We start from the raw sequence: 12,936 nt of genomic DNA, 5'->3' as shown, positions 1-12,936 counted from the left end.
CACCTACCCTTTAAACTAGACAAGGCATTTATTGCCTTTTACTTTTCCAGGTTGACCAGTCTAGCTTTTCTAATTAGACTATGAGATCTTTGAGAATATGGATCATGTATGGTATTTTTCTGAATCCTCCAATGTGCCCAGAACAGCACTGGGTACAGAGTAGATGCCCAACAGGAAAGTGAGTGAGCAATGAGACCCCTCTGCCAAGAGAAGGCTGGTGCTGAACTGTCAGCACCCTGAGATGAGGGTGCTGTTTGTTTAACTCCTTTGCCATAGTGAGAGGACATGCTCAGTATCAGCAAGACCTCAGCAAAGAGGCTGGAAATGGGGCTCTGAGGGGACTGAGAAAGGGACTCCACTAAGGACCACATCATGGATTGTGGCGTCATGATGAGGACTCAGCTGATTTCTGAGATTGAATCTGTGGGCACCCATCTGTAAGGTTGTGTGGTGTCCTCAAGCAGTGCTCAGTGGTCTGTGATCTTGGAAATACATCCTGCCCGTTTTGTGGTGACTGCCTCACCCTGGAAATAAGCAACAGTTAAAATCTTTCATAAGTCTATTCTGTTTTCTAGAAGTAGAGTGTAGAATGTTTTATTTTCATTATCTTGCAAAAATCCTAATTCCCTTGAGGTCCATGCTGTTTGATTATTCTTCACTCTGCTCCTTGCCGCATCTCTGACTCTCCCTCACTCATTCAGGACTTTAGCAATTGTCTCCCATTCATCTGAGGGTCTGCCATCATCCTAGAAAGTTTCAATACGCATGAAGATGACCTTTCTAACAGCCTAGCCTCAAATTTCCATGACTTCCTTAATGCCAGTAGCTTTCAGTTTCATTTCACCCATCCACTACCATAGCCATACCATGGACCCATATCACTGAAAATGTCCAGTGGTCAGCTCTCACCTAGACTACCACTACTGTCTCCTGGCCAATCACGCTGCCTCTGTTCAAAAATCTACAATGACTCCACATCTCCTACAGGGTCAAGTCAAGGTCCTTAGTCCAGGAGACAGATGCCAGGCTGCTGTCCAGTCTGTCATCTCATCTCCCTAATCTGACATTTCCTGTTCTGACATTACTGGATTATATGCAGCTTCCAGTTCCCCCTGCCATCTCTTGAGCCTCCTGGGCCTCCCTCTGCATGGAAGGCCCAAGAGATTTCCCTTCTTGTCTGCAAAGATGTTCCCTTCTTGTCTATTTCCCTTCTTGTCTGCAAAGATGTTCCCTTCTTGTCTATTTCCATTCTTGTCGGCAAAGATGTTCATCTTCACGTTCTAGCTCAAACACTACCTCATCTGGGAAGCCTTCCCAGTCTAGTCTGGTCACAAGTAGGGGCTCTTTCTCCTGTGCTCCCCAGCATGTGATACAGTTATTACATTTATCTGATCAGATTAATATCACAAGGGCAGGAACCATTCCTATTCATCTCCATATCTCAGCCCCGGGTGCAGGCCTGGCACAAAGTTGGCTTCAGCAGACATTATGAAAGGAATGAAGGAATGAGTTCCACAGATGCCCTGTCCTCTGTATATGAATGAGGCCAGAGGAGATTGGGCTCCTGAATTAATTGAACCTCTTCTCTTTTCATGCTGGCCCAGTGCCCTGCCCAAATGATTAAAAATCTTCTAATAGAATTTGCGCTGGCTAAGCATCACACATAAATTCCTCAGCATTAAGTAGTGGAAAAGCTTCCAAATGCTTAGAGAAGAGCCTGGTGCTCCAGAGATGGGAAGTGAGAGAAGCGGTAGATGGAGACCTGTCCATCTATTTCTGAGCTACTACCTACCTGGGAGAATTGACGACTATTTCATACTAAAACCAATTATGTATTCAGTACTGTGCTAGCCACTGATGGTGAGGATAAAAGTTAAAATAGCAGCCTACATTTGTTGATCACTTTCTGTGTGCCAGGCGCAACTCTGTGGAGTAAGCGTTATGGTTATTATTCCCATTTCACAGGTAAGAAAATGGGCTCAATGTCACACAACTAAAAAGTGCTCCGATATCATCATTGTCTTCTAGTTTCTTCACCCTTTCTCTTCACGGTCCTCATCATCCCCGTTCTAAAATAAACTTCTTTCTCCATCTTCATCACCCCTCCATCCACCCTTCCTTCTCTTCATCAGATGGGAACACACTCATCTTCCCACCACTGCACACAAACATAGTTACATCTGTCCTTATTCTAGCCTCCTCTCCGTTAAGCCTGAAAAGTGGTCCCTTCTCCTGCTAAGGCCAGTCTCTCCACCTGCACGTGAAATGCCGCCCACACATCTTCTTAGGAACCTTACATCATGAATCATCCTTCTTTTAACTTAACACTTTTCAACTGGATCCTTTCTATTGGCATTTAAATGTGTGCGATGTTTCCCATTAAAACAGAAGGAAACTATCCTATGTCTCCAACTATCACAGCCGGACCTCTAGAAAGACTTGTTTATTCACGCAGTGTCCATTTCCTCACTTCCCACTTTCTCCCCCACCAACTACATCCTGACTTGGCCCATCACGTCCCTAAAGCTCTTGCTTAAACCACCTGTGATCTCCGTGTTTCATGGATCTTTTTGGTCCTCATTTTAATTGACTTCTCAGCAGCACCTATACTTTCTCTTCTCTTCTTCAGGAAACTCTCTGCTCTTGGCTTTCCTGACACTTCTACCTCCTGGGTTTTCTCCTGTCTCTCTGGTTCATCCTTGTCGGCCTACCTTTCAGGCTCACCCTCCTCTACTTGAAGTTAATCCCAGGGCTTCTCGTCTAAGCCTATCCTCTCTCCCCAAGCAGTGTCATCCACGCCACAGTTCCAGTGTCCCCTAGATGCTGATGATTCGCAGATGCATGTACTGCCCAGACCTCTCCTCCAAACTCCTGCCTGTAGGTCCACTGCCTTCTTGACCTCTCCACTCGGATGGTGCAAAGGCTCCTCAAGTACAACATGGCTGAGATTGAACTCATGATGTCTGCCCTAAACCCTGGTTCTCTCATGTCTCAGGGAATGATACCACAAGCCACTGCTACAAAATTGGAAGCCTAAGACTCATCCTCAACACTTTCCTCTCAACCCTCACATCCAAACCATCACTTTCTGTCCACCTACCCTCTAAAACCTTTCAAATTTATCTACTTCCTTCCATCTCCACTACAAACATCCCAGTCTAAACAACTGTCATCTTTCGCCTGGACTACTTCATGAGTCTCCTAACAGGTCTCCCTCAACCCACGCTTAAGCACCTCAAATATACTGTCCACACTATACAGCCAGAGTTTTGTTTTGTTTTGTTTTGTTTTTGGTGAGGAAGATTGGCCCTGAGCTAACATCTGTTGCCAATCTTCCTCTTTCTTTTTTTTTCTCCTGGAAGTCCCAGTACATAGTTGTACATCCTAGTTGTAAGTCCTTCTAATTCTTCTATGTGGGACACTGCCACGGCATGGTTTGATGAGTGGTGCGTAGGTCCGTGCCCAGGATCCGAACTGGCAAACCCTGGGCCACTGAAGTGGAGCACACAAACTTAACCACTCGTCCATGAGGCTAGCCCCAAGAGTGGTCTTTTTGAAACAGAAAATATGACTATGTTACCCTCCTGCTTAAGTACTCCAGTGACTACCCAATGCTTTAGAATCAACATCAAAATCCTTAATGTGGCTGGTAAGACTCTGCACGTACTAACCCCTACCTACCTCGCCTGCTCCTCTTGTAGGTTTCTCCCTCTCACTCTCTGCACCCTAGTCCACTGGGCTTTGTCACCTCAAAATGCCATGTTCTCTCTAGCCATGGCCTTTGCCCATTCCTGGAATATTCCGTCACCTCCTTAAGTTCTACTCATTCTTCAGGTTTCAGCTCAGTCATCAATTCCTCAGGATGACTTCCCAGGTCCTCCCTGCATGACCCCAGGCCTCCTATCAAACACTCTTATAACACCATGTACCTCTACTTTATAGCTTTTATCATAGTGTCACTTTACATTGACTTCGTGACAAACTTGTTTGCCCTGAATGACTTCCAGCTCCACGAAGGCTGGGGCTTTGACTGCTTTGGTTTTTTCCTCTCATCGTTGTATCCCCAGTGACATTCAGCAAATACTTGTTGACATCTTGTAAGTGAGGTCTTCACTTTTCAACCCAACTCTATCCAGCTTCTGGCCTCATTACTCCTCTGAAATTGCCCTTGCTAAACTCATCAACAACCTTCAAAATGCCACACAGCGCCCCTGTGGAGCCCTGGGCTTCCACCAGCTGCACTGAGGGTTTCCTGCACTAAAATAGAATCCTGGCAGTCCTTTCCAAATTCACAGAAGAAAAATGAGCTGACAGAATATTCTCAATTTAAAGCTTTTGTTTCATAAAGTTTTCTTTCTTAAGACTTGTTCGCCGCTATTCTACCTCTGTGATAGAATCTACCATGAGATGTTCTCTGATTTCGTTCAAAATTGCATGTTCAGCCATTTTAATATGTAAATATTTCACAGGGTTCTCCACAGAGCGCCATGATTTCCATGGGTTTCACGACATGAACCAGTGTTTGAGACCCACTGGCCAAATCCAGAGAAGTGTTTCCAGTCCTCCGATTGCTTCTCTTGATGGCATCCAGGACTGTTTACCACGTGGTTCATTCATTTTAGTAGCCAGCAGTGATTGAACATACATTATGTCTCCCGTAGCCCTCTGTCCCTGTTTTCCTGTGGCATTTATCACCTTCTCCTGTGACCTCTTCTATGTACTGCAAGTTCCCAGAGGGCACAGGGACCGTGGCTTTTCCTCTTCACTCTCTCCCTAGTCAGCCCAGCAGCTGGCCCAGGGAGATGGATCATGTTTACTGAATGCAGGAATGAATGAATGAGAGAATAAATGAGTGAATAAACAAATTAATAAAATGTGAGGCAGAACTTGAATCTTCATCACCAGTGCCCTTGCTCGTATGCTCTGCTGCCTCCCCACTGAGAAGCTCATAGTGACGCGGTGATTTGATACAACTGAAAGGTCAATTTTACACACACAAAATACCCTAAGTTGTTATTTTTAAAAGAAAAATTAATCTGATAGAAACTTATTATAGTTTTATGGGTCTTGTGCTTGTGGGCTTCTCTTCCAATAGCTAACCCATCATCAAGCCCTGTTGATTTTACCACCAAAAAAAAAAAAAAAACATCAGAGTGATTGACTATTTTATGGGGATATAAATAGCTTCATTCTATAAGTACCTAAAAAGGCCATGTATTATGTCTGTGGCAGAAGCTGGGAAAATAATGACATTGCTGATATTAATGTATCTTTAAACACATTGCATTCTGGCTAACCCTGTGCTTTTGCCCATGCTCTTCTCTTAGCTTTCTTATCTACTTCTGCTGAGCTTGTCTATCAAAATCATATTTAACCTTCAAGGCTCAGCTCAAAAGTCACCTCCTCCAAAAAGACCTTAATAATCTCCCAGAATGACTTGGGCCGGCCTTCCGTTCACTTTAGCCCCTCTGCACGCAACAGCATGTCGCCTGTACCTTGACTGAGCATTTATGGCTTCAGGCTGCAGGGTCCTGTTGGTGGCGTGAGTGTTCCTCTCCCACACGGCCAGTGGGCAACTGGAGCCCAGGGACCACGCCTTGCTCATCTTTCTGTCTTCCCCGTGCCTTGAACAATAGACCTTTTCTGAATTGAAGTGTGTTAGACTGATCCTCCGCTACCAGGAGGCTATGTAAACATCATTTTTTTGTGTCATAAGGTGACTTTTATTTTCTAACACTTGGGGCATCTGGCTTTCCCCCTCCTGGCTAGGTTGTGGCAGCCTTAGCTGAGAGCCCACTTCGGCTTCTTGCTCTCACCCCTGTGGGCAGTGGCAGCACATAGAAGCAGCAGCTGCCTTGTGTGTTCCAGAATTTATTTGGGGAAAAATTCAAGCTGTTTCTTTTTGAAGTGGAATGGGAGTCAGAGGTGAGCCCTAGCCTGTAAGCTGCGTGGGAGGAGAAAGGTTTGCAACGAGCAACATTCTCAGCTCTCAGGCTGTTTTTTTCCAAACAGCAGACAGACTCCCAGCCCAGACATGGGGCTCAGGGGCCACCCTGCTCACCTTCCTCCTTGGGTGCAGATACAGGGCCTCACGAGCACATCCTCACAACCCTCCACTCCACCAGAATCTGGACCAAAGCAGAGACACTCCTTTCTCCTCCCTCCAGCCCTGGGGAACATCACACTCCAGTCCACTCAGCCCCAGACCTAATGCACACACAGAGATAGAAGCAAGAGAGATGGAAATCCAAACCAAGAACGCTGACTGTTTTGTCCCTGAACCCTGACTTCTACAAATGTATCCAGACTGCAGAGATTCCAGCTCATCCATCAGAGCATGTAATGCTCAGCCACATGAGTCTGGGAGCACCTATGTGATCCTGTTGTGCCTGCACTGCAGCTTACTGTGCAAAGAATGGAAAAGTCACTGAAGGCAGAGCAGAAAAAGATTGTTGCTTGATGCCAAAGAGCCTGGGCTCTCATACATACCTGATCAAGAGATTAAATGAGATAATGGAGGCAGAGTGCTTAGCAGGGTGACTGGAACATAGAAAGCTCCCAGTGAAGGCTTCCCACCTAACAGCGCTGGAGGGCCCCATCTCGTGTGGCTGGAAGCAAGTCTTCTTTCCACTGCTTCTGCTTCTGTCAATAGTCTGTCCTACCTGAGGAAGGAAGGCAGTACCTAATTCTCGCCCCCATTCCCCGCATACATCCGGTGGCTTCAAGGCTGGGTGATCAGCAGAAGGGAAATCTTGGGGGGGGGGGGAAGATTGGGGGGAGTACTGAACTGGGCCTCTGTGCTGATGGGAAGTGCTCAGAGGGGGCATTCAGGGCCACACGGATTGATGCTGTGACAATTGCATCAATAACCCTCCTTCCCCCTCTGGGGCAATACAGCCCTAGACCCCAGAGTAATTTTCAAACCTTTTCTTTCAAGAGTATCTCTCTTCCTCTCCTTTCTGAGGTCCAAAGGCAACACCAGAAACAGACCTCCTCCCTATCTTCTGCCCTCCTGATGTCCAACCACAGTGTTCCTCCCGCTCCCTTCCCTGACACTATCCAGGCACTGACGCTGTAGCCCGTATAGGGGAGCATTATGGCAACAAACAGAGGGGTAGTTTCCATTTCTCCATTTTGTTTTCAAAGCTGGAGGATCATGTCTCACCTACCAGCTCAGAGAGGTGTCTAAACACACCTCCCCCTCCAGCTTTCCAAGCGCAAGCTGCATATTTAAAGGAACTCTGGATGGCCCGGATTCTGGGGCCCTGCGTGGTCTCATAGCCCTTCGGCTTTTATTCCAAAGGGGACCTCTCAAGCCACCTGAGGGTGGGGGTGTCACCCCACACTGTTCAGCTGGAGAAGAGCTTGAGGGAACAAGTCAGGCACAGGGCAAGGAGAGGATTTTTTAAATAGTTAATACATTCACATGGTTCAAAATTGAAAAGGTACAAAAGGGTTTACTCTCCCTGGTCCACAAAAAGTTCCACTCTCCCTGGAGGCAACAGATGTTAGGTTTCGTGTCTACACAAGCAAATATCTTGGAACTCTCCTTCTTCCTCCTCTTTTATAACATGAACAGTAGCACATTATAAACACTCTGTGCATGTTTTCCACTTAGCCATATATCTTGGAAATGGTTCCATATCAGTTAGAGAGTAACCTTCCTAATTCTTTTTTTTATAGATGACTAGGACAGTATTTGACTATCTGGAAGTACCAAAAATATTTAACAAATCCCCCTTTGATGAGCATGTAGGTTATTCTTTCATAGCTCAAACAATGCTATGATGTATATATGTCTTTGTCCCCATAGACAAGTATAACAGCAAGTTAAATTCCTAAAAATGGAATCACAGGGTCAGATGAAACGCGCATTTCTAACTTTGAGAGATGTTTCTAAAATGCCCCCCAAAGTTGTTGTGCCAATTTACCCTCTGACCAGCAATATACAAAGTGCCTGTTTTTCCAGAACCTCATCAGCAGTTTATCAATCTCTTTGATGTTTGCTAATTGAGAGGTAAATAAGTATGGCATTGTAGTTTGCACTTTACATATTAAAGAATTCATCCTTTTACTCAGGGGTATGTATTAAACCCCTGAGTCCTAGAGGAATGAAGAGCCTCCATGCAACCAGGTGGGCACTTTCCCTGAAATCTGATGGGGTCACAAACGTCTCTTGGACCAACAACAGTTTTTAGTCACAATGGCTGTGGATTTTCAGCTACCATGTGTGTGTCTGTTCTTCATGGGAGGAGAGCAGCCCTGTGGAAGGAGCGGGGACTTTGGGACAGAGAGACCTGGGTTCCGAGCACAGCTCTGCCACTGACTAGCTTTATGATCTTAGCAAATTATTTAACCTCTCCCAAGCTCAGTCTCCTCCCATGAAATATGGGGATAATAATACTGATTTTGCAAAGCCTGTGTCTGGCACATAGAAGGTACTTAATAAATGGTAGCAGCTTTCATTAGTGTTAATAGTATCAGGCCAGATTCTAAACCTCGAGGCATTTTTCACAATCAACAAGACCTGGAACCACCACCCAGGGTCAAATGGCTCTTTTGTTAAGTGGCCACCCAGAGGATTCCCAACTCCTCCTCTGACCCACCCCGGCCTCCCTCCAAAGTTAGCAGGTGATATCCCTGAGATCCCACCCTGGGCCTCTGGGTGAGGGGTGGGCTGCTCCTGTGCCAGGCTCCCCTGTGGCCAGATGATGTCTGCAGTCAGACTGAGGCGCTCTCTGGACTAAGCAGAGCTCATTTCCAATTATAGATGGGCAAGCTAGAGACAAAGCAGAGATCTTGGAAAAACACGAGGAACTTGCTCTCATCAGCACCAGAGACCATCTTGCCTTTCCTGAGTACCATTTTTGATGCGATCACTTAGTGCAGATTTCTCGTTCTGGCAGGAAGGCCAGTGATGCCCACGACTAGGGCTTCTATCTGTGAATGTGACCCCCCACCTCTACTTCAAAAGACTCCAGGGGCTTTCCCATTCACACGCGGGCCTGCCCCATTTCATCCCCCTGGATGGTAGAAATTAGAGCAATGCTCCTTATGTGAGTGGGGCACTATGAGGAGGGCGCTGCGGCTGATTTCCCTAAGGCCAAGGCTGAACCCCGGGGAGCCACATTTCAGTTCCTCCCTGGGTGCCAGCATGCCCGCCCCATCTCTATATGCTGGTGTAGAGCCTCTGAGGCACGGGAGTGGAAGCTTCGGAGAGAGGTCTGAGAAATTACCGCTGCTTTCACGGAATGTGCCTCAGCTCTTTCTTGCCCTTGGTCCACCTCTGTCAGTTTGAAGGAAAGGGGCAGGACCTGAATGTACTTCCAAGTACTTCACTGGCACAAAAAGGAAGCTGCCTTTTCCCCAGAAGACTCCCAATCCCCGCGACTCTCAGGCAAAGAGAACGTGTGGGATCTGCAGTCCCCCATCATTGTTTCTCTCTCACACGGTACAAAGCGTGGGTCTGGCTCAGACACTGCAGGGCCCAGGAGGGTACAGAGATGGACTGCGGAGACGTTAAGCCCTGCCATTTCCACTGCTGCCTCCTTCGAATCGGACCCCTCGCCCTGCCGGCGGGAACTTCTCTTCTTCCCAACCCGGGTCCTCCAGCCAGGCCGCGAGTGTAGTCCGTCGGGCTGGGCGTGAGTCCGCGGCGGAGCAGACAGGAAAGGACGGGAGAAAGTGCCGCAACCGACTGCAGGCCCCGTCTGCGGGTAGGGTACCTGCCCCCGCAAGACCCTGCCCGCCACGTCAAACTTGCAAGGAAGAGCAAACTTCCAGGGCCCCACAATTCCACCGAGAGAAAAGGAATGCCCGAGTTTGACAAAAAGACACGGGTGGTGGACGTAGCCCAAGGGCACGGACAGGCTAGATCCCCAGTCCTGCCCTCCCTGGCTGCCATCCGAGGCGCAGAGAACCGAGGAAGCCACCCCGCAGGAGGAGCGCCGCGCCGGGCACTCCACCCGCCCCACCCCAGGCGGACTCGGGGTGAAGGCGGTGCAAGCGGCAGAAAGCGGGGCTCATCCGCTCACCCCCTGGTCTTTAGACTTGGGCCAAACCCTCCTCCCGGCCGCCGAGCGGAAGCTTCGGTGTGGCCGGCGCCTGGAGCCAGGCCCGCCGCGCCCGCCCGCCCGCGCACGGCCCCGCGGGATGGGGGAGCGGGACCCCGGCCCTGGGGCCTCCGGAGGAAGCGCCCAGTGGCCCGGGCGAGAGTCCGGTTTCCCCGTCCCCTAGGCAGGCGGTCGGCCCCCGGCTGTCCTGGACCCGCACGCACTGGCGGAGATGCAGACCCCGCCGCCAACGCACCTCTGCCCTCTCGATTTTGGAAAACTTCAGGCAAATCACCAGCAACCCGAGCCCCGGGGGCAAGGCTGGCCCAGAGCGCGCGCTCGGCCGAACCCGGACCCCCAACGGACCGCGGCGCAAGAGCCCGGCCCCGCCCGCCTGCCCCGCGCCCGCCGCCCGCTCCCCGCGGCCCCAGCGCCCCGCGCACTCACGCGCCCGGGAGAGCCCGCGGAGCGCGCAGCGTCGCCGGCCCCGGCCGCCGCATGGTCCCGGGGTGGTCCGGGCGCCGCGGAGCTGCTCGGCTAGGCCGGGCTGAGGCGAGCGAAAGGGGCCAGGGACTCCGCGAGGCCGCTCCGAGGCGGGACAGGGCGACCCGCGGCCTGGCCACGAGGGCGGAGACGCCCAGCCCCCAGCCCCCGGCACGGCCAAGCCCCTCGGAGCGAACGGCTACCGGTGCGGAGCATGGTTCCAGCCTGCCACCGCCAAGCCGGCGGGGACGGTGAGAGGCGGCCCGGAGCGCGCTTACCAGGGTGTCGAGGCGCCCTCGAAAGTACGCGCCGGCCAGGCACATCCACGCGCCGAGCGCGGCGACCCGCGGGGGTCCTCGGCACTCCCGTGCCCCGCCCCCTTCCTTCTCTTTCTTCCTTCGGGGGAACCTCGGCGCGGAGCAGCGCCCTAAGCTGTTCCCGCGGCTGAGCAGCTCCGCTCCGGCGATGCCTCCCGCGTTCGGATCCCACGGGGTCTGCGCGCGTCCTTCCGGGTGCCCGGGGCTGGGGAGGGCCACGTGAGGCTCCTCTGCCCGCCCCGGGGCTCCGAGTACTGGCCCTGCACGAAGCCGAGAACCTCATCGCCCTTCCAGGTGGCCGGGGCTGGGGGCAGGTACCGAACGACCTGATTGGCGCTGGCCCCAGTCCTGGAAGAATCCCCCACCAGGGAGGCAGCTTGCACGAGGGCGAAGGGAAGGGATGGAATAGAGCAGGTTGGTGCCTTCCAAAGAGCCTTCCCCTTAGCTCCACTGCCTTTTTGCCTGGGAAATGTAAACTCAGCAGTCGGGCGCCCTAGGACCGCCTGGTGCCGGCGACTTTGCGTGCTACACATCGGGTCCAGCACGGAAAATCCTGAGAGAACGAGACTCTTAAGGACCAGGGTGTGTCTCTGTCCACTGGACTTTGCTTTGAGAGCCGCCTGAAAGGCTCATCTGTTTTCCTGTTTCTGATCCCTGGAAGTCCAGTGACACCTGATGTCCCCAGAGTTGAGGGGTACCCCGTCCTTGTGGCAGGGCAATCAGTGTGTAATCAGAGTTGTGATGGCGAGATCTGTCAGGAAAGGGCAGGAAAGGAGAAGCAATGTCCTCTCCCGTCCCCCAACGCGAGGAGAAAACGTTAACGGGGCTCTTGATTTCTTGTCTAAAATCATCCTCTTTTAATGTTTTAAAACTCTGAGTTGCTTATGTTGCTGTACCTGGAACAGTAAGTTCTGACATCAGTCAGTCTGCTTGCAGAACATGATGAATGAGATGAAAAGTGTCACTTTTGGGCACTTTCAAAGCATCTCAATATGGAACTTTTACCTGTTCTGGTCTGTTCATCTTTGCCCCAACCCTGCTCTCCAGTCTTGGTTGGACTGAAGACGGGGGTGGGGGGGGGCGGGGAGGAGGCGGGGATGGGGTCACCCAGGTTAACGCTCGGCTCGCGGAGGGAGCGTTCTCCCCGAGTCAAAGCCTCTGGAGGACTCTAGTCAATGGGGAATAATGCAGCCACCGGAAAAATGAAAATAAAAAACCTTTGTCCTTGAGCCCAGGTCCAACTTGTAAAGTTGGGGAGTAAGAAATTTAGCTCTTGGAGCAACCTTTATTATTCCTAAAGCACTATTTTTTTTTAAAAAAAAATCCAACCATCCAAAGGCAAGCTACCCGTCTAATCATCCCAGAAGGTTTACGGTTGCTTCAACACTCCACTTTTTTCCTCTCCCTCATCACAGGTTTTAAATTTTGACCTCAGATTTTCATGTGCTGCCTTTTCTCACACAGTCAAACCTCACGCCTACATCCGTCCCTCATCTCATTTCCTCTTGAAGGCAAACAGTGAAATATGATGAGACGTGTCACTTTGTTATAAACAATTACACACAGAAAAGTGAAGACAGAACAAGTGCAGCCTAACAAATCATCATAAACCCAAGCTGTGTAATCACTACCCAGGTCATTGACATCACCCCAGGGCCCCCCATCCCCCATTCCCTTCATCAGCTCTTCCCTTCCCCCTAGAGCAACAGCTGTCCTGACTTTATGGTAAGTACTTCCTTGTATATCTTTACCGTTTTATCAGCTTGTTTTGCATTTCTAAACACTATAGTTTAGTTTTGCTTGTTTTTGAACTTTCTATAAATGGGATAATACAACATGATGTTTTGGTGTATGTTTCTGGCCTCTTCTTTCGCTTGGTTGTGTCTGTGAGGTCACCCATTCTTGTTGCATGCAGTCTTAGTTGCGGCTATTACAAACAATACTGCTAATAACATTTTTGGTAATATGTCGTGGTGTGCAAGTGCAAACTTTTCTTTAGGGTGTATACTTTGGAGTGGAATTGGTGGGCTCTAAGATAGGCTTATATTTAACTTATTAGATATTGCCAAATTGTTTTCCACAGT

General features: G+C 50.0%; 1 protein-coding gene and 1 long non-coding RNA gene across 3 annotated transcripts in view; one reads left to right on the top strand and one right to left on the bottom strand.

Moving 5' to 3' along the window:
• Nucleotides 1-11,241, bottom strand: part of LOC103566986 (protein FAM163A) — a 72,487-nt gene extending 61,246 nt beyond the window's left edge. The window contains exon 1 of the mRNA XM_008543555.2: nt 10,814-11,241. The gene's annotated coding sequence lies outside the window, so the exon portion shown is untranslated. The remainder of the gene's footprint in view (nt 1-10,813) is intronic.
• The window catches only part of LOC103566991 (uncharacterized), a 39,327-nt gene continuing 37,499 nt past the window's right edge, over nt 11,109-12,936 (top strand). The window contains exon 1 of one of the 2 annotated variants that reach the window (XR_011532244.1): nt 11,109-11,266. This is a non-coding gene — a long non-coding RNA (uncharacterized lncRNA). Of the gene's footprint in view, nt 11,267-11,998; nt 12,578-12,936 lie in introns of those variants that run through there. The other variant, XR_548607.2, reaches the window with a different exon arrangement.

Source organism: Equus przewalskii, chromosome 23 (assembly GCF_037783145.1).
Source record: "Equus przewalskii isolate Varuska chromosome 23, EquPr2, whole genome shotgun sequence".
Taxonomy (NCBI): Eukaryota; Metazoa; Chordata; class Mammalia; order Perissodactyla; family Equidae; genus Equus; species Equus przewalskii.
The sequence above is the reverse complement of the archived record's forward strand: the minus strand, read 5'-3'. Positions and strand labels throughout refer to the sequence as shown.